At 34.3% G+C, this 21,630-nt stretch overlaps 1 long non-coding RNA gene across 1 annotated transcript; it reads right to left on the bottom strand.

Annotated features, from left to right (window-relative positions):
* LOC119189381 lies at positions 1 to 20,206 on the bottom strand. Its single transcript, XR_005112380.1, has 2 exons — positions 20,013 to 20,206; positions 1 to 213 (listed from the first exon to the last, which is right to left on the bottom strand). It is a non-coding gene; the product is annotated as an uncharacterized LOC119189381 (long non-coding RNA).
* Between the last annotated feature and the right edge of the window lie 1,424 nt (positions 20,207 to 21,630).

Here is a 21,630-nt window from a genome sequence, read left to right as displayed (position 1 = left end):
TTTTGCGTTTCTTTGATTCTTTGTTCGTGGTGCCAGCGCCTCGATGCTTCGGTGCAAGTTCTCATAAAGGAGACCTTTTCACTTTGCTGTTGACATGTTTATAATTATCAGCAGCAAAGCGGAAAAAGACAATTTTATGCAGAACTTTCGCTTCTTTTCTCCAATTCATTTTGTTTCTTCGGAATCTTCTTTTCTCTTCTACTGAAACAATATCTGAAAATTAAGCGATATTTTATTCATTTTCGTTTATTGATTGCAGGAGGTGATAGTTATTATGACATAGTTAAATGGAAATTTCTAATCATACTGACGGATATCATTAAGAAAACATATGCAGCAAACGAACAGCAACAGAATTCTGTAAAAAATCTAAAGCAACACATTGCGAAATAGTTCGCGGCAATCTTGCATTCTAAATATAGAGTTTTGTATATCATTTCATGGAGAATGTAAACAAAATTCATGTTTGTTTAAATACATCGGTGGGAGCCAGTCGGGTATGGAAACCGAAGGCCGACTCGCAGCCGACTTGTTTAACGTTATGGAATTTTCTAGATGCTCATGGATATCTTTTTAGCACTTTCCAGTCTGCAGTCTAGTTTTTTCATCTGGCAATTGACGCGCAGTTGCTATGTGGATTTTAACGCTTCCTGCACGATTGCTATGTTAAGTTTAATTGAAATTATTTAGTTGCATTAATACAATGACTTTTAGTTTTCTGGTAATATTTACCTAATAGTAGACCAAAGTCAGGAAAAATATCATTCAGCTTTAAATTCATTATTACTTACCGTTGCCAATAAACCCGTGGTAGTATTATATCATCAGTTTTATTTAACTTATTTTGCTTATTTTTAAAATTAAAAGGTTATTAATTTATTTTTCCACGTATTACCTATGGACCAATAATAGAGAAAGCATCAACAATTTCGTTCGTACGTTAGTGCCAACTTATGACATAAGCGTATTATAATTGTATTAGGTCAGTTTCGATGACAAAACGTACAAGAAATCTTTGTAAATACCTTGCAAATGTATAATACTTAATCTTTAACCTAATTAAAAGAAACAAAAACAAATATATTGTTTGAATGGACCGCCAAAACAATATGTCTCGCGTGAAACGGATGTCCTCTGGCATTATAAAGATTAACATCGACTTTCATGACGCTTCACGACCTATTTATTTCGATTAATGATGCCATACGTCTTCAGAATATCGAAAGAAAAGTGTTACAGTGTTTAAAATATAATATAAATGGATCGAGTTTGTTTTTCGTGCAAAACAGTCGTTGGCAATGGCGGACAATTTGAAGAATTTCAACGAGATGTAGTAGCTGGCAATTGTAACGTACAGAGATTATGCATTTTTCACCACATTGAATACAAGAATAGGATCAAAGCGGAATATTTGAAATTGTGGGTAACGTGATTTTGAAACAGGAAATAGCAAGTTTTTTTTATTGGCAACCGCCGTGTGAAGTCTGTTTCTATTAGCCTCTAATAATAATGAAGCATTCGACATAACCTACTGCATTGCGTGTGGGTATTAGATAAACATGTTCGAGCAAACCAGATGTTCGTCTCGTACCGTGGCGAAGCTCGTTCCTCAACTGGGTAATACACAAGCGCGGTAAACCGACTCTAGATCTGTCATCAAAATATTACGCGCGGGTGACCGAGAGATCGTTTCAATGGTGATAAATGATTCTTTCCATAAATAAAATAGCTTTTATTATTCATATAAGATAATGTATTCGTTGTAGTTCGGACGTTATCAAACTGGCGTCTTTCCAACACCGCTACAGATCCAGGTGTGCTCAATTTGACTGTTTTATTCGTACATTTTAAATTTTATTTTTACACTGTCTGCCTGATCGAGAATTAAAATAGTACAAGGTTGATCTCCAAATAATCAACAGATACGAAGTAAAGCGTAGGTTTTGAACGCCCGACCAGAAATATATAAACTCACTTTTGCGCACACTACGAATTCCTAAAAGTGTGTGTGAATGACGTTATATAAATTAAAAATACTGACTTGATTTATGACACAAAATTCCAAACGGCGTCCGATTAAAGTGACTCACGAACAAATTCTTAACAAACTTCAAAGTTTTCGAATCTGAAGGAATATGTGTAATTTAGTAGACGCTACAAAAAATCTTTCAACTGCTAATATTTTTAGTGGTTATAAATGATTATTAATGTTAAATATTATTCCATTCAATATGAAAACAATTTAGAGCTAACATTTTTATACTTGTGCCAAATCTAATGAATTGGGTTAAACCGTAGACTGGGAAACATAACATTAAAGATAAATCTTTTAAGTGGAACATTTAAATGTATTTATTTGAACCATATTTTAAAAATATTAGTTTCATAAGAAGTTAAAACATGTAAACAAACTGTATCTGCGTGTTGCGAAACGAGTAAGAAAAGAGGTTATGAAATCGAAATAAATTTCAACGAATCTAATGCTACACACGACTTGTAAATCACGCAAATGTCCGAATACCCAGAATTTTAGAGTTTTGCATTAATCAATAGCGTGCAAATTCAGTAAATCAATGACAGAATAAGCTCTCTTAATTGATTCGATCTCTGAACATTTGTTTGGCACACCGATGAAAGATCATAACATTACGGTCCGCCTACATTGCAACAACTACTAAAGAATTATGACGTAAATCCATTAAATCCTAGATCGCACTTTCATTGTTTACACAAAGAATTCCTCGAAGCGTGGCAAAATGTAGAAAAATAAATTCTTTTTGTGGGCTATTCGGTTGTAGTAGTTTATTTTTAAATTGAGAACAACAATTTTGATAGTAAATAACAATATGCTGTATTGTTGTAAAGACAAAAACAAACAGACAAACAGCATAACAGTATATCTACCTCTACGCTAGCTTGTACCTAAGCTGAAAATCGAAAAGAAAAAAAAGAAAATAAAAAAAATACGGAGGAAAGTATGTATATGCATAAAGTAAATAACCTTCATAATAAAAATATTGTTATTTCTATTCCTACTTACAAGCTAATATATAACTCAATGAACATACTATCAGTAGTTATAGCCATAACTTGAATCATCATGTTCTAAATCTTCCAATAATTTAGGCATGGACAGATTTTAATACCAGTAATCTACCGATGGAAGCATGTTATAAATTAATATAAAAAATGATAAAGTTACATTATTGTATTTTTATTTAAATACTTCCTGAGTGTCCCACTAATATCTAAGGAACCCTAATTATCTTATCTAGCAAAAGACCAAGCTCGCCTGCTGGTTTACAAAACAGACTTTAGAGGATATATGAACCTTCTTTAGACTTATATAGTGGGTTCTGTTGGAATTAGCTTCCAAAGGCATGAAGACCTTTGCCCATCAGTGGGACATTTATAGAAAAGTAAAAAAATGTTTTCCTAGCTGTCTATAGCGACGTAATTGAAATGGCTCGTTGGCGGGCGGCGTCACTGCCCACGCCGCCTACAAATCTTTCTGATATATTTTTCCTTTGGAATTTAAGGAGTCATTGAACGTGTGAGATGTTATGGTGGCTGGCGTTTGTCTCGACTGTACCTTGGTGTTTCGTGCTGTAAATATAGTGTTAACGTTTTTTAGTAGGTAATTGAGCGTTTTAAAAATTATATTCTTTATTTTAAAATATATATGTTTTATTTGTTATTTAGAACAGTGATATTATTTTTAATGGTAACGTGGATCTTGCAGTGGTTCAGATTGACCTTCAGCCACTAGCGCTATTTTTCGCCAGATTGTAACTTAATGAATAGGTATCTTTTAAGACGCTTTTATAGCAAATGATAATTATTAATAACTATTATACTTTTCTGATTTACTATCGCACTCTGCCGTTGTGTTCTACGCTCCCCGTTTCGGCACTTTTGGCATGTCTGCAACGGAAACTGAAATGACGCAAACTTTGCTTCATGCAATGTTATAAATAGTTCGGATATTTTTGGTGATTTCTGTACTTTAGAGAATGCGTATCGAGCGATTGGATTCGTCGGCTAATGCTATAAGTGTTATCGGCTACTGTTTTAATTGTGAGTGATGTTTGATAATTTGTCAACCGCCTACGCTAAGATTAACTCGATTTTCTACTTTTTAAGCAAGCATTATTTTTTTAAGGGCCTTATTTATATTAGCAGTTCATAGCAGTGGCGAAGGGTGAAATTTTTCAAAAGGTAACCCGGTGTAAAAAAAATTGGCGTCAGTTAAGATATTGGGGGCGATTTATTGGAAAACAAAAACGAAAACAACGAATTAGTCTTGAATCGAAATCGACAAACATTGACATGCCTACAAAATTACCTATTATGCGTAAATAATTGAAACATCCATAAAATCGAACAATAAAGGTAGATAATTCTCCTTCCATTAATCACAAATATAAGTACTTACGTATTAATTTGTTAAAATAGCAAACAAAAGTAAGTATTCAAATTATAACCACACTACTTACCTATGATTATCTATTTATTTTCAAAATAAACTGTAAGTAAATGTAATTTCTCCTTATAGAAATAGGTATCACAATCGCCAAACAGACCAACAGTTTAAATGCACCTACATGATAAACTTATATAATTATCAATTTAAATAATCAAGAAAGGTTATTCGTTAATTTTTGCTTGTATCGTGGTGATATTTTAAATTTCGTAAAATATAATATTTATTTTCTTCTAACAAACATTTTGTGTCTGAAATCAAAAACTTTCAGATCTAAGTACTTCAAATATTTAACCATCTAAATACTATTATGTGAAATCATATACTAATAATATACTTACGTAAAGGTAGACATTAACTGATCACAAAGTAGTTAGTTATTTCCATTATAATACACTTTTATTTGTAGTTTCTAAATAAGCAAAGCGCTGGTAACTAAATATCACAGAACTATCAAAAAATAAAATGAATATGACAATTTACAAACACCGCAACTTAGTAGCATAATAAATTATGACGTTAGAAGGACGTAAAAAAGCGACAATTGTACAAAGTCGGTTAACGTGAAGTCGAACTAGCTCGGCTTACCTTTGCCCATATCTTCCGCGTGATTTCGACAAACACTGGCATAGAAAGTCATAGAAAGTGCTGCCATCTATATTAAAAAACATACTACGACATTAAGCCGCTTGACAGCGGGTTACCTTGCGCCTGTGGCGTCACTATTTCACTTTGGTAACGGAATTTCTGGGGAACTAAATACAAGGTGCGCCATCTAATGTTATTTAAAATAAGTAATCGGTATCGATTCAATTTAATAAACAACGGGCTACTGGCCGATAGATGTCATTATTAAGTGATCATTAATTAATAAGTTAAGCTATTATAATTATTGTCTGTTATCTGATATGATGTAAATTTAAATTTGACTATTAAATATTTAGTTTAGTATCACCGAAAACCTAAAAGGGAAGCCGGTGGGAATCGGCTTGTATGGACGCTTCGCCACTGGTTCATAGCCAAAATTTTACAGGTGACCATTTGAAAAAAAAAAAACCAAACAACTTACAATTAATGGAGTTGCGGGTTGTCTTAAAACCGTCCAATATCCATGGAGATGACTTTACATTAAATGATTTTTATGTTGGGTTTATATTAAGTAAATGATTTCTGTATTTTATCATAGCCTGGTTTAAAAAAAAAGAGATCAAGACTTACTGAAATATAAAAAATAATAATCTTGTAGAGGTGATAGAGTTGCAGAGCATTTATTCGATTTAGAAAATTTCGATCAAACGTGGACTCCAAAAGTATTTACCTATACCGTAACTTATGAGACACTTAATCATACGAATACTAAATTTAATTATTCATAATTTAATTCATTAATATTTCACATCTCTGGTGTTTAGGGATTTTTTTGAAGTAAATTAAAAAATGTGCAACATTTAAACTTCTTTGATAGTGAAAAAATATTTTTTACAACGATACCAAACCAATGGATGATTCGAGATTACGCTTGAGCAAGCTCTAAATCCAATAAAAATTATTACAACGCCCAAATAGCCCGACCTTTAATGCATCCATATAAAAACTTCAAGGACATACGATGTGATATGGCAGACACGATGCTGTATTAATATCAAAAATATTTAACAAAGATTTTTTTTAACTGAGGGCGTAATGGTTTGTTGTGGATCATTTCTTCATTTCGACACCCGGTTTCCTGACGAAACTTGAAAATAGATGTTATGTTATTTTATTAAAATTTATATGTTGTGGTTTCCATCTAACAGTTTTATGTTTCCGTTTGATAGGTAAATGAAGACTTTGGCACCGGCCTCTAAATAGAATTTATTTTTCGCATCGTTATATCTTACTGCGCGGACATCTCTATGCATTTTTTAAGCCAGTTTATGATTCTTTATATTTCATCGAGTCTATTCCATAACTTGTTAATATTAAATATATTTTATTGGCATTTGTGTACATTCCAAATAATAGTCAGACATCGTAAAAAATGTTGAGATTATAATCATTTTACTTCAACACTTCTGTCTTCAATCTCTTCACGTCTTGGTTTGTAACCGATATCCTCAGAACTCTGACAAGTGTCAGAACAAATTTGTTAAACATGTTAAACAAAATTCAAACGTTTTTGGAATTCCGTATTTTCATATTTCCAATATTATTCGTAATATTTTTATAGATGTAGGCTACCATGTTAATTTGCGATGTCAGTAGTGAAATAGTTATATCAGTCAAACTGTTGCACAATCTCTTATATTCTTAAACTTTGTACTTACGTCAAAGATAGTTTAAATATTCTTTGTATATGTCTGATCGCTAAGACGAATTAAAACACTTTTTGTTAACAATGGAAAATATTTCAAAAATGTTAATTTACAGTCCAAGAAATTTGTTTATGATAAAGCGCGCAAACATTTCTCATGATTACCTAATTATATAGTAGAACAAGCAGCAATGTCTGTGAATGTCACCCCTGCATCGCTGCTATTTATTTCGAAAACCTTATTAATTTTTATGAGAAATGGTTTGAAAGAAATCTGTCTTCTAGTGTCCAGCTGTGCCATTGAGACTTGGCAAGTCGCCGCTGGATCTTTTTGTCTGGCGTTTGTCTGCGTTCCAAGCAAGATCATTTTACTTTCAACGGGTGACCGACTGACCTTTCTAACTACTCCATTATTCTGGATTACAATCGCATAGGGAAAGAAAAGGGGGAGACGTGGCATTTTAGCCAGTCTGCTACTATGAGCTATATACTACTATCAGCACGTTTTTAACCGACTTTAAAAACTTAAACTTCTCAGGTTTTCTCACGATGTTTTCTTTAACCGTTTAAGCAAGCGATATGTCACAAAGAATACACACATAACTTTGAAAAAGTCAAAAGAACGTGCTCTTAGGTTTGAACCTGCGGATATTCGTCTTGGTAGTCTGTTTTATTCCCGACTAGGTTATCACCGCTTAATTTGAAAGTATAACCACTATTTGTTTTGTTAAGACGGGCATACGATACTCGTATTTCATTACTCTTGTTCATAGACGATGGCTATAATGAATGGAATCAAGCTTATAGAAATCCCGAAGCTCTATTACATATTTAAAGAAGCCTTGAGAGTCGACTGATAAACGATAAACATAATTATTTTGCTTTGCGTTAATAGGTAGGTACTTTGCGTTAATACCCGCAGAATTTATACTGATATGTTATAATACAACTTTGAATATCTGCTTGTTGTGTTGAAATGGTTAAATTTATACAGATTTTGTTGAAATTTAAACTTACACCCCAAGGAAGGAGAGTAAAACACGAAACCGATATTGACACAATTTCGGATGGAGTACGGCTAGGGCCATTATAACACAATTTGTTAGGTACCGGATCGCGTTAGGGCAAGCTAAAGTTTTTTTTACATGTCCACGGCAAAGTGACCCCACTTAACTTACTATCAGGTGTGTAAGTTAAGTGGGGTCCAATCAAATGTCGACTGATTACCTACTTCTCGACAGTCGTCACAATTATTTCAGCCTGTTGGAATCGGATATACTGGATATACGTTGGCTTCCCGGAACGGGACGCACTTACGTCACCTACTATGGCGGGTTTTAACACCTTGTACGGTGGTCGCTATCCGGGCGTATATACCGTAAACTGAATTAAATATATTAAATTTTTATACGATCTTTTTAACTACGCGTGCGGAAATGAACTCTACTGGAAACTGTGTGATCCGACGATAAGTTTTGCGTCAACCGAGACCGACCTTGTGTATTTTTAAATGTAAGTGTCATCCACCCCATCTTCCATGTTGTATTAACTGTAAAAATATAACGTGTGGCTGAAATATTGTCTATCTGATGCCTTAGACTGCCTCTGCTCAGTATCAGCGCGAAGTTTGGAATTTGAGTCCGATATGGCGATAGGCTCCTATCACATCATGGGACGGAACACACTTTGCCAAAATTAGGTGCTCTGGTTGCGCCTCTGCATACCCCTTCGGGGATAAATGCGTGATGATATGTGCGTGTGTGTGTATGATGCGTTAGTGACGACTTAATAATATATTTTACTACAGTTCTGAGTTTTACTATAGTTTACTTTAACGGTGAAAGAAAACATCGTAAGGAGATCTACCTACCTGAGAATTCTTCATAAGAACTTTCAAGGTATGCAAAGTCTGCTAACCGGCACTAGACTAGCGTAGCGGATTAAGGCCTAAAACTCTCTTAATAGTAGAGAAGACCTGTGCCCAGCAGTGGGCAGTATACAGTTCCAAGATGTTATGGTATTCTTCATTCAGAGAGAACGCAGGGTGAAAATATTTTACATAATGTAATATTACAAAATGCGAAATACGAACAACTTCTACTTATATATCTTTTTTATATTGAAGATGGGGTTTTGGACATATGAACTTAAATTTAATTTAATTACGGGTTTAAAATTATCAAAATACCGTTTTTTTTGTTTCAAGTATGACGATTTAAATATTGCTGAATTTTGTCCAAAAAAATGTCCGAATGCGACCTATAAGTAGTTGCCAAGCAACCAAAGTCAATTTGATATAAGTGCAAAGCTAAACCATCCATGCTAATGAAAAACTCTGGAAACTAATCGGTTATAAGTCTGTTATATTTCAAATATAAGGGATTGGCAAGCATTTGTAACGTTGTTATCACAGTTATTGACTCATGAACGCCTTTACGGTGGCTAGAGCTGGGCGGGTGGTTGCTAGGCGAATAAATATGTTTATGCTAAGTTTTAAAACTAATTTGGGTGGCTCAAAAATAATTTTGGTGTTAAGATATTAGTTTTATTTTGATAGGTCTTTATTAAGGCTCAACTGGCGCTTGTACTGGGGTCTCTTTTGGAATATTATGGTTTGATTGTTTGTATTTGGTGTTCATAACCTTCTAGCACGTATTTTGAGCAGAGACTTGCTATAAATATTTTTTGTACAAAATGTTAGTTTATGTTATTTACAATACAGTGGTGGTATTGCGTTCGTTATCCTGAGAAATTAGGCAATAAATAGTCTTATAATATGATTGATTGAAATGACCACATATTGATTTCTTGATTAAATTGATCACAGAAACAATATTCAAACAACATTATTAGTTTTTTTAATCCTCAACCAACACATTACATTATTGTTACATTTATAAACGTACAAATTCCGCAAAATATTTAACAATGATGAGGCGACTAAATGGGGAAACTAACGCAAAGAGATATTATTAAGTGTTACGCAATGAAACTATTGTTCAATGGACACGTGTAACGTAGACAGGGCGGGCGGTGTGAAAAACAGCCTAGCGTAGGCAGTCGGTAGGAAATACTGGGTCGTGTAGGCAGAAAGTTGCTACTAATAATAAATATGTAGCGAATTTGCCAGTGACATATATGGGTCTTCGCTTTCGTGATCATACGCGGGGACAAAAGAATTTAGAGAACTCGGATCTAATTATTATTTATTTATTTGGTTTTTTAAGCAGGCTCACCAATATACATCTTTCAAATTACCTGTTTTTAAAAAAGTAACTATAAATCCAATAAAGGACCCAAAGAACTACGCGAATTCCTCGGTTTAGTTTCCACTAATTGATTGGCTAGTGATAGTCAAATGAAGTTGGCGAATCGCACCTCACCAGCATATTGACTGTACCCACAAAGACTAACGACCTTTATGTAGTTGATTTTAGTTTAAATTCCTAAATATTACTAAAATACCATACATAGTATAGGTAAGTGATAAATAATTATAAGAAAAAAAATGGAGTATTCAAACAAGATTTTTAAACTGTGAATATATTTTCGTATTATTTACATCATCTATACATAATTCAAACACTACTAAAAGTTTTCACATTTCATCTCCATCAACTCAATAAACATCCAATTCGAATAGAACTATTTGATACGAATATGATGTAGTGATCATAACGAAAAGTAACATCGCACATAACTCAAAACACTATTCATGAACATTTTAATGATATGCTACAAGACACAAAGTGTGCGATCGTAAAATCAATAACGTACGGTATCGGCGGCATTTCCTCGACATTTACCCACATAATTAGATGTATTTAAAGTTAACATGTGCGATATTATGAATGAACGCATGTGCAATCTCGAAATACACCTCTAATGACTCGGACACTATTTATTAACGTCCCGGGATGACATTCATTCACCAACGTTCAGCGTTCAGATTTATATTATTGAACTCATGATTCTCGGAAAGTTACATATAACTTTGTTTCTTTGCGGCCGAAATGTTATGAGTAATTAGTTTTGTTCTCAGTTGCTGGGGCTATGAGAAAGAAATTATATTCTATGGGTAAAATAGCAAACGGCTATAATGAAACAAATTCAAATACCTCAAGATTTAACGTTATCTTTCCTGGCTATTATTTTTAATGTAATCTTCTTGTAAGTTTAAAGAGCTACATTGTTTAAATAAACTTGTTATAGTAAAATAAATGTTCTTTAATGTTTCCACTCACAGTTGGTTCTGACGGAACGCGTTACCAAAGCATTTCATCGCGGCCCAATAAACGCTGTATCTGTTAAATAAACGAGGAAACATCGCACTATTCTAATTCAGGCCGCGTAAGGCTAACGCCCTTATTTTAAAACTATCAAATTCTGAGAACTCGAGGGCGGCGCTATGTTCTCTTTTTACCGGAAACTATTCCCAGACAAGAATGTTTGCCCTTTGAGCCCATTATAAATATTATTGTACTTTTAACCTGTAGCGTGAGTCGTTTTATTGGAAGCAAACTTCTGTGCAACATTGAACGTTTAATTTCTAAAACGGGCAATAAAAATATAGATCGCGGATTAGAATTTGTGTCTAATATGGCGGTAAAATCGTATCGTATAGCAAGCGGTACAATTATAGCTAACCTACAGCAAATAATTCTGACTCTACCTATCGCTTGAATAATTAAAGCGTCAGATTATAGCACACCAGGTGTCACTAGGGCTTTGTTATGTGGTGCCACATGTTGATTCGTAAGGACGAGAGTTATGCGCCGCAAGTGTTGATGATTGACTGTAATGGATATTTTGGAGGTAGATACAGTACTATCAGCCAACATCTATCTACCGCTAAAATAGACTGAGTTATAGAAGTAAAAATCTTAGTGGATTACACTGTTTATTTATGTGTCGACTCGGAATTTGTAACACATTCGTTTAGAGAATGTGGCGCGATTTAAAATATCAATCAATGTAGTTTAAAATTTTAGATATGTTTACTGGTTGGCTATGTATTTACTGTTTATTATAATATATATTTAAATTCTTTAGACTGTTTTTATAGGGAGTTGAAACTTCTTAATTAAGAACAATAAGATAAACTAAAACAAAACCATGTTTTTTTTTTATTGTCTAAGTATATATTTTTTTTGTTACCACAATTCGAAGATCAATCACTTAGGACTTTCTAAATGCAATGATTCGTATAATGAGAATTCATTTAAAACAATTGTTTCTGAATATGGTAGAGCAGCGCCAGTTATGTCCATAATATCATAAATTATGGTACTAATATATTATTTTTGTTCTGTCAATGAGAGGCCCAAAAAAATATTTACCCATTCCATCCCCATTACTTTCCAGACGCTTCTTCAGACAAGTTGATCACTTAGAACCACGTGACCCACTTGCCCGTTCTGCTATAAACAGTTACATCTCGTCCATTTTCTTTACATATCGGCGTGACCCGATTCAAAACGAGATCGCCAATTCGAATTTTCATATATGAATCATCGTTTCGATATTATTACGATTCCGACTCGGCGACGGCGGCCGTCGGTACAAACCAGTGATCTCGTAAAATATCCATTTTATCGTACTCATTCCCACTCCAGGCGTCATTTTGATGATGACAGTGACATTTTTGTGGAGTGGTTTATGTTTTTACTATTATTTCAGTCGGTGGGTGACATTAATGGACCATCAACACGTTGATATCGACTCGTATGTTACTGCGCGGACAGTCTTGTGAAAACTTTGCTTGAAACTCAATGAAAATTACACCACAATGTATACATTTTTGTGTAAATGACCATTTGTTAGTTACGTAATGTTATGTTATTTTCATTCGTTATTTGAATTAATTTGTTAACCGTCTTCTTTCTAACATTGAGTTCTTCTTTGTTTACAATAAATTGACTCTATCTCTTTTTTTGACGTCTACTTAGTGATTTATCTTTTAATGTTTTGTCAGACAGCATTCCGGGCCGCCTTTTAAAGTTTATACCTCGAAATACATATTTATGTATTAGTTATAATAACAATGATCAAGCATTATAAAATATTGAAAGGTATTAAACATTTGATGCTGATGCTTTATGCAACATACTGTAGCAGTAGAACCATCTCTACTTGCGGCTCTGGCAGGCTGCCCGTTGCTTTATTGTCAAAAATGTTGATGGTGTTCCGAATAAAGATTAGTACCTACCGTATGTACAATATATTTTTAACAAATCAATCACTGTGCCATATTATAATGACGCACGGTTTTTTAAATGCTAATAAAACAGTATAGTGGTTTGAACCGGGAGTCGTTCTACGCCAAATTAGTCGATAGTAATAGATTATTGATGAGTGGGAAACAAATAGATAGGTAATTTTCGTAATACTTATAATATAATGATGATCTTTTGTGCGATCCATAATAAACGACTATGCTTGACTTTTAAGATTTTCTAGTACTTTAGGAAATAATAAGCTTAATATAATTATTTTCCTGTTTACAATTATAGGTTTACCATGTTGATATTGATATACTTAATTCGAATGTATTTCTAGCTTACAACTAATGTATTATGCGGCGGCGTTAAAAGTTATTGCACACACTCACAAACAAATCAATATATTTAATAATGGAACACGTATTTTACTATTGATTAAGAAAGTATAATAAGTGATTTATATCAGCTGTTTCGCATTCTTATAATTTACCAATTTAAGACACACATAGAGATATATTCCTACTATGGTTATATTATACAAGTAATACACAGCTATCTATATAATTAATAATTAGGTTCATTAAGATACAAACAAACCTAAACCGAATAAAGTATCTTAGAATTTGAAGGAACATTTTATGAAAGCGCATGGATAAATCAAAATCAAGGAACCATACATCCTGAGATCCAGAAGTTAAAACTAGAACCGTCTGTCTCTTTAATCCGGTCGTTTAATTCCACAGGATTAATGTTAAACAACAAATCTTGGCTCACAATCCAATAATAAAGGCAGATATGAATTATGAGTCGATTGTTCTTGTCTTCGAAGAGAAATCGTATCCAGGCTTACAGAAATAGTTAATTAATGTTTATTTTTGTCTCCATGCTATTTACGTAGAACAGACGTAGTGGGATGTCTGCCCACGTATTGGCAAAATCTATTTCAAAAGAAATACTATAAACGTGGACAATATTATTATTGAAACATTGAACTCCAAGCCGCATGTTTCAAATGTAGGGAAAAGTATTTTTCTGTATTCAAATTAACGAGTTACCCCCTTATTCATAAACGTTTTTTATCTAAGGACGGAGTAAAGCTGTGATAGCAAGCCTGTTTCTCAGTGCCCAACGGCACTGAGAAATACATAGGGCCGTTGTGATTGGTTATTATTGTTGTATTTCAATATTAGCCAATCACAACGGCCCTACGTCTACGCACTGCGAAGACTGCCATGCCGTCAGCACTGAGAAACAGACTTGTTATCACAGCCTTACTCGGTCGTTAGAAAAAAACGTCTATGAATAAGGGGGTAAGAGTTTGTCGACTAGATTCAGTTCTTTTGATTCGTACTTCTGTAAGAATTTGACACAGGAGTGGCGTGATTGTGTGCTTTGGTTAAGTAGGCATTCTTGCTAGTAGAGACCATGGTCGTCTCTATTGCGCCGAAGATAGTTTCACGTGGATTATGATTGGCACGCCGGTGTCGGTTGTGTTTAGTGTTAAGGAATAGGCGCTCGTCCTATATTTTCATCCCTCTGTGCGTCTCAAGTGTGGACTCAACGATAATACACTTTTCCCGCAAAAAACCGGACAAGTGCAAGTTGGACTCGGGTATCGCGGGCTCCGCACAAACTTGTAGCTAAAGTATGTAAGTACAGACACGGACTACTTGCGTTTCGGTCCCTAGACATAGTTTTGAAATAGTAAATTCGCTTTCTTTGTTATTAAAGTAGATATTTACGGTTTTCATATTTTTCCTTTAAATGTGCTTTAAAAAATCTTGGCATATTTCATGAATCTAAGTCTATAGGCCCACACCTGTAGGTTTTGATTCCCTTGTGAAATTGTAAAACATGTGACAATATGCGACACAAAACGATCATATCTTTTGATCGCTTTCATTTATAAGTTTGATTTTTTCACAGCTCAAAGAAACTTCAGACCCGAGTTATTGATATAAATTTAACTTAGTAGGTAATAAACTTGTTTCTGAGAAAAAGGAACATGCCAGACAGACAAGCCTATAAAGTGTCCTTCTGAGGTACAGATCCCTAGAAAAGTATACCTATTTATCTAATAAATAATGTTGCTACGTAATGTAATTTTACATCTAGAGCAACATATTATATGCACTATTTCACTTGACATACATTATTTTAATAATAGGTACAGTACATTATTAGCAGACAAAAATCATAAACGAAAGTGTGAGTATTTGCAAGGAGGCCACCGCGAATGCGAGATTATTCGAGAGTACTCCGATTGCTATTTATAAAATGTAAACTCTTCATAAAGCATCGGTGCTTCGGTGTACACAGATTTATGCACAAAAGCACACATCGAGAATGTTTACAACCTCGCACGGCGGCCGTTCTACATTACGAAAATATACGTCTTGAAAATGATCTGAAAAATGGGCTGCTGAAATCCAGTGAGCAAGCCGCCATGCCCGCCCGTAGACCGCCGACCGCCGCGCCGCCCGCGCCCCAATGACGGATGTTTGTGTATGGATTAAAAGAAATATGTACACGGCTTTATATTACTTTTTCACGTACCGTATCGATAATACGCCCTAGATTTCTTTAAAACTTCAATACGATGTTCGTTTTAGTGGGCGATGAAGCTAGTGTGTTTATTTTTTCATATCGGGAATGGCGAATCCTTACTGTTTATCTTCTTTCATCATGCGTGTGAGATACTCGTGTCAGTGGACTACTTTTGATACGAGCTGTGGCAAATGTATGCGAACGGGCAGATTTACTGATGTTAACTATTTAACTCTGTCGGTTCTGATACATTTAAATATTTATGTACTCCTAAACTGTGAGCTGTAGGTACCTTCTGAATTTGTTTTTAAATTTACTAGAATAGCGACGCGTAAAACCGTGCCTAGTAAATCAATGTATAAAGAAAGAAGTCAGTCGAAAAATTTATCGAAAGATCGCCAAGAATATCGAGGAAATAACGGAGATATTGAGTTTTACTAAGTATCTACGCATTTTAATCTGAAATTTGTTTAAAATTAGTTAGCTCTTATCAACTCATTTTTGAGCCTATGCCATTTCATTGACCGTATTAATCGCTTCAACGATACTGCCAGTGACTGCCACCTTAGTTTTCATAAGTGTACTCCAGTCGGACTGGCTCATTAATGCAGCACAAATAACCGTAGTTCATCCATGTTAATCTTCTATTCTTCCTCTTTTTCTTTTGTTTAAGGAAATATCAATATAGAGTACTTATTCTTTCAGGGTTCGTCAGTTAAGGTCCGGTTTGGCACACATCCAGTTAACCATTCGACACAGTAATCGACAAGGTGTTGCTGTTGCCAAATAGACATGGAAGCCACGTCAGCGAGGATCGGTCAGCGCTATTTACATATGGAAACACTAGGTGATTTAAATAAGTAACAGATATTGACACAAGTTACTGTGGTGTTCATTCTCATGGTAAGGTGAGGTTATCTGTTGCTTTAGTTTATTAAAACTAGGTTGCTCGCAGTTTTTCCCCGTTAAAGATCTTTACTAGAATATAAGTTCCAAGTAGCGGTTAATACGTTTTTATTGCCTCCGAAAGGAAACGAGCTAACGGCCCACCTGAATCTCGCCCCTTTCCGCTACCGAGGATTGAAATAATTTTCTAAGGGTTAATTTAGTTCATAAATAACTTCTTGTCACTAATACTGTAATCATTAAAAACAAAAACAACGCCCCACCTGATGGTAAGTTTTGCTTATGGACATCGGCAGTTAGGGGCACAAACAAGCCGCTGCCTACCGTAAACAACTATTACTTATTTTTTAATTACAGACATGTAACTGTGACGAGCATAGCTACCAAATCTATTTATTTCTCAAGTTCGTAAGATATATAGGTAAAACCGTCTAAGGGCTACAAGTCCACCGACACAGTTCAGCTTAGCAAAGTATGCTAATAAGTAATCGATTGACAAAAAGCTTCGTATTCAACAACGTTGTTCACATTACACGGAATAAGACTTTTGTATTTATTATGGTACCAGAACACTAACGGTTACATTGATAGGAAAGAGATAAGGATGGTGAATATTTGTGTTTCGGATATACCTATATCTCATCCAATAAAGTTCAACGAATTGAATCTCCCCTACCATGCTCTACGCAAATATGTCTATAACTAGGCTGTACCACTTTCTTTACCAGTATTAAATAGATATTATAATATTAATATTTTATCTCTTCAATGTTTAGTACCTAAACTTAGTGTAAAGTTGGTAAAATGACTACTAATTTGTAACTCATTCCAGTCCATAGTGTAGGTACTTAATACATATTTTATAAATTATGATCACTGTGGTATTACATCAATATGTCTATGAAGATTAGAAGCATTGAGCTCACCAAGGGAATTTTAACTACATTGATTGTGGATTTCAACAGGAAGCTCGTAAGTATTTTCTTACAATTATTTTTTTTTTAATTAAAGTTGCGTATATGTTTGATTGCGAATTTAATTGAGACTGAGATTTGAAATAATATGTAGCTACGTATAGGTAGTTGCCTATGTAAAGGAATGCACCGGTACGCATACAACTAGAATATTAAATAATAACGTAAATTCTGTATGAAACAATGTATGCACCCGTAGGTACTCATTCATAGCTTTATGTTGCAGTTGGCTGTGTGTTCGTTGGGATCCGATCAATATTTTAACCACCTTAAGAGATACAATTCCAACATCTTATTTTTCTTCTGGAGCCACGGGTTTATTGTAAGCATTGTGCCAGCCAGCATAAGTGATTTCGTTGAATAGATAATACTATATTTTAATAAGTCAAAAGGTATCTAGTAGTTAATTAACTAAAGTTATATTTACTGCTTGGTAAATAATTTTAGAATATAAGGTACACAGATGAGACTATGATGTACAGAAATCTATGATATAAGAAACACGTGAAACGAGTTGAAAGACACGCTCGTTACTTTGTCCAACGAACACTAAACCCGCATGAACGTTTCATAATGCTTCAATTAGAATAGGAACTACCTCTTTGAAGTGTTGGTATGCGCGTTTCCCCAATAGATACAGGGAACCAGGTTTACAACCGCCTGTTGTCGGTTTAATGCGAGCATGAAATATTTTTGTAATTCAGATCGCGCGCGCTTGTTAAAATGAGCTATCGCTTTTACAAACATCTATTTAACTATCGTAGACTAAACTGATTAAATAATGAATTTTTTCTAAAAATAAAACGTTTTTACTAATAGATGTAGATGTTTTCTTCATGTTTTTCGTCTAAAACGTAATATCTTCTTTCTTACTAATATTATACATGCGAAATTTTGTAAAAAAATTGGATGTTTGTTGGAAATAAAGGCAATAACATTTGACGTATTTGGCGTTTGGTGTCGTACACTGTTTTAGGGACTATTGTAGCGTGAGAGGCTTTTATCGCGGGCGAAACAAGAAGCGACACCTAGTTATTGGTTAATTAAATTTCTTTAAAGTTCATGTTTAATCTCCTGTAATAATCTGGTAGAGAATGCCTCTCACTCCGACTTTACTCTAATTGACGTATAACTATAATAAATTGCTATCTTTAATTCTATTAGAATACTTTTTTTTGGTTATAATCTACATTGCTTACTGGCTTTGACTTTTAGAAAACTGCTCTGCAACTGAACATCCACGCTACGCAGTTCATGAACTTCTCATGCACCAAGTGTATCAAGAAGTGACTATAAAATTATTTTAAATGCATACCTTGTTTACCTTTTTTTGGTTTTGCGGAGATAGTACGTTATTACTACCACTCAGCCTTCGTGGGGAGCAAGAAACCCCGCCATGCTGTAGTAAAATCTAGAAATAATGTCTTATATTCACAACGTTTACTACGAAAAAGGGAAATTGGCGCCTCCATAGCATGTCTTTTGTTTTCCTGGTCAAGCTGTAGAGCATAAAATGGTATATTGGTTCGTTCCTTCGTTTTTAGGTTTACAACGCAATGTAAAATAAGTTTATGTTAAAACGTCGACACTGGAAGTTATCTGCTGATGTGTGTATCGCCTTTCAGTTTATGACCGGATCGTGAGCTACACATAAAACGTGTGTGTTACTCAACAATTACTGATGAATAATTTGTGAAAAAGGGAAATATATTGTAGCAAAACTCTACCATAATGTTCATAATGAAACAGGTTCCTTGTTCAATCCGTCAACTTTCGAGCGGGAGTTTATAATTTATATCTTCGAGAAGTAACTACGGAAATTGTAAAAATTGCTTTTTTCTCATATGTCATGTTATACTTAAATATTTAAATATGTTATAAAATAAATTCTTTACGTTCGTAAATATATGTTATATTGGTCTTATAGTTATCGATGACTACAAAATACCTACAAAATTTTTAATATTTTTTTTATTTTCATAGTCAATCTATTTTTTTTTCAGTTTAATAACACAGGCTGCAAAGTTTGCATACGTGATTTTTTATTATCTACATACATTTAAATCTTGACTTACCATTTAAGCACTTTATAAAAATCTTTAAATATTTGGAAGTATAATATTAAATATACAATTTTTTAAATATAACAAAGATACATTTAGCTTAATATAACGAGGTCATGCAGTAATAAAAGTTTATAGCTTGACAATACAGACACCCCGAACACGATGCTGAAATGGTCAAAATTCATACACGATTCAATTCCTTATATTTATCAGGGAGTAGAAAAATACCTACTTTTGCGGAATACATTGAACCAGTGTAATATTAGAACTGAGAATAGACTTCAATTTATTTAATAGGTTTTAAATAAATGAATTTACTTAAATATTATCGTTTTTACAGTTAATGTGATGTACTGAGTCCTACAACATACAACTTTAAATTCAATTGAACTTGATTTGTAATTTTTTGGTGTTTTTTTTGCGAATTATAATAGGTAATAGATTTATTTTGTACAATATGGACATCGTTCGCTCAATATCTAAACTGACAAAACACAAGACAACACAACACATTGTACTTACGGTAAATGGTAACAAATCACACAATCCTTTGAGGAGGAAAGCGCTACCCTTGCGCGCACGCACGTCACAGCGCCGCCCGACTCTACCCCGTTATATTTTTAATATAAAAATCTCGCTTCGCGTATCGAATCATAAAAATATAAATATGTTAGGATAGACCGCGCGCGCAACGCGAAGCACGTCCCGTCTGCCCATTGACGCATTCGTTTCGAACTAATTTCGGTGCAGCGACTATTCCGCGATTCTGTAAACACAGGCGGCGGTGGTGAAACGGCACCAGGAACTCTTGACCCATCTCGTAATTGCGAAAATCTTCATTTTCACCTCACGCACGTCCAGGGGAGGGAGACGAAAAAGGTCGACGTATGATGGACACTTTATATTCTTACCACTCTACATGTGCGATCAATATAGACTCTATCAGAACGCAGTAGGGGCCTTATTCATTTAATAAGAAAAGGGTCCTAAATTTGTAGGCAATAAGCTCTGTTTTGGGCACACCATGAGTCAGCCGGGATGAGGAAATGTGTGCAAGTTATAATTTCGGAATGGCCGACATTGTTGAATGGTTTTTTTATAAGATTTATAAGTATTTTCGGGATGCAGAGTCGGAGAAAATGTATGTACTGTGGGTGGCAACACTCTCTTTGATTTCAGATTTAATTTGTATGAAAAATGGTTCAGGAAATTAACAAAAATCTACATTGGGTGTTGACGTGGCGAAATTTAAATATCCGGAATTTTGCTACGAACTTAATATTTTTAGTTAATTCACTACTACAAACTGTGAGTGTCAATAGTAAATTAGATGTTATAAAACATACTGGCGGAATAAATAAAAAAAAATTACGGTAATGGAACCATCTGGAGGTCAAAGACAGACCGACTTTAAAAAAAATGTATTATAGAAGTATTCCTAAAAACTCTCAGAATCAATTGTAGCAGTAATTATGTCATGATTCCTGAATGATAAATCAGGGAACAAACTATTTAATTAGGTTAGAAAAATTAATCTATTATTACGTTGAATATGATATTATGTTATGTTGACAGCGGCGATAGGCTAGTTGGGTGTGGAACGGACTGCCGAGAGGAATGTCCGCAGGTTCAAATCCCAAGGGCACACACCTCTGAGTTTTGTAAAAAAATCATGTGTGTATTCTTTGTGAATTTATCGTTCGCTTTAACGGTGAAGGAAAACATCGTGAGGAAACCTGCACATCTGAGAAGTTCTCTATAGGAATTTCGAAGGTGTGTGAAGTCTACCAATCCGCACTAGGCCAGCGTGGTGGACTAAGGCCTAATCCCTCTCAGTAGTAGAGGAGGCCCGTGCTCAGCAGTGGGCAAGTATACAATACAGGGCTGATATTATTATTATTAATATTATGTTCTATTAATGTATCTTGACTTTATCTCAATGATGTAGTAAACATATTATAAACATATTTATTTCTATAAACTTCAAATTATCGCCATACTGATTCTGGCCGCGTGAGGTTGAAATTTTTGCTGACACCATCAGTTAAGCGTAGCAAATATTCCTAGTTGTCAAAAGGAAATACTCACCTACACAAAAATTCTGTGAAATAAATTCAGATACATTTTTATACATACAGTG

The sequence above is a fragment of the Manduca sexta genome, chromosome 15 (genome assembly GCF_014839805.1).
Source record: "Manduca sexta isolate Smith_Timp_Sample1 chromosome 15, JHU_Msex_v1.0, whole genome shotgun sequence".
Lineage (NCBI taxonomy): Eukaryota > Metazoa > Arthropoda > Insecta > Lepidoptera > Sphingidae > Manduca > Manduca sexta.
Note: the sequence above shows the minus strand (reverse complement) of the source record. Positions and strands in the feature narration are given on the sequence as shown.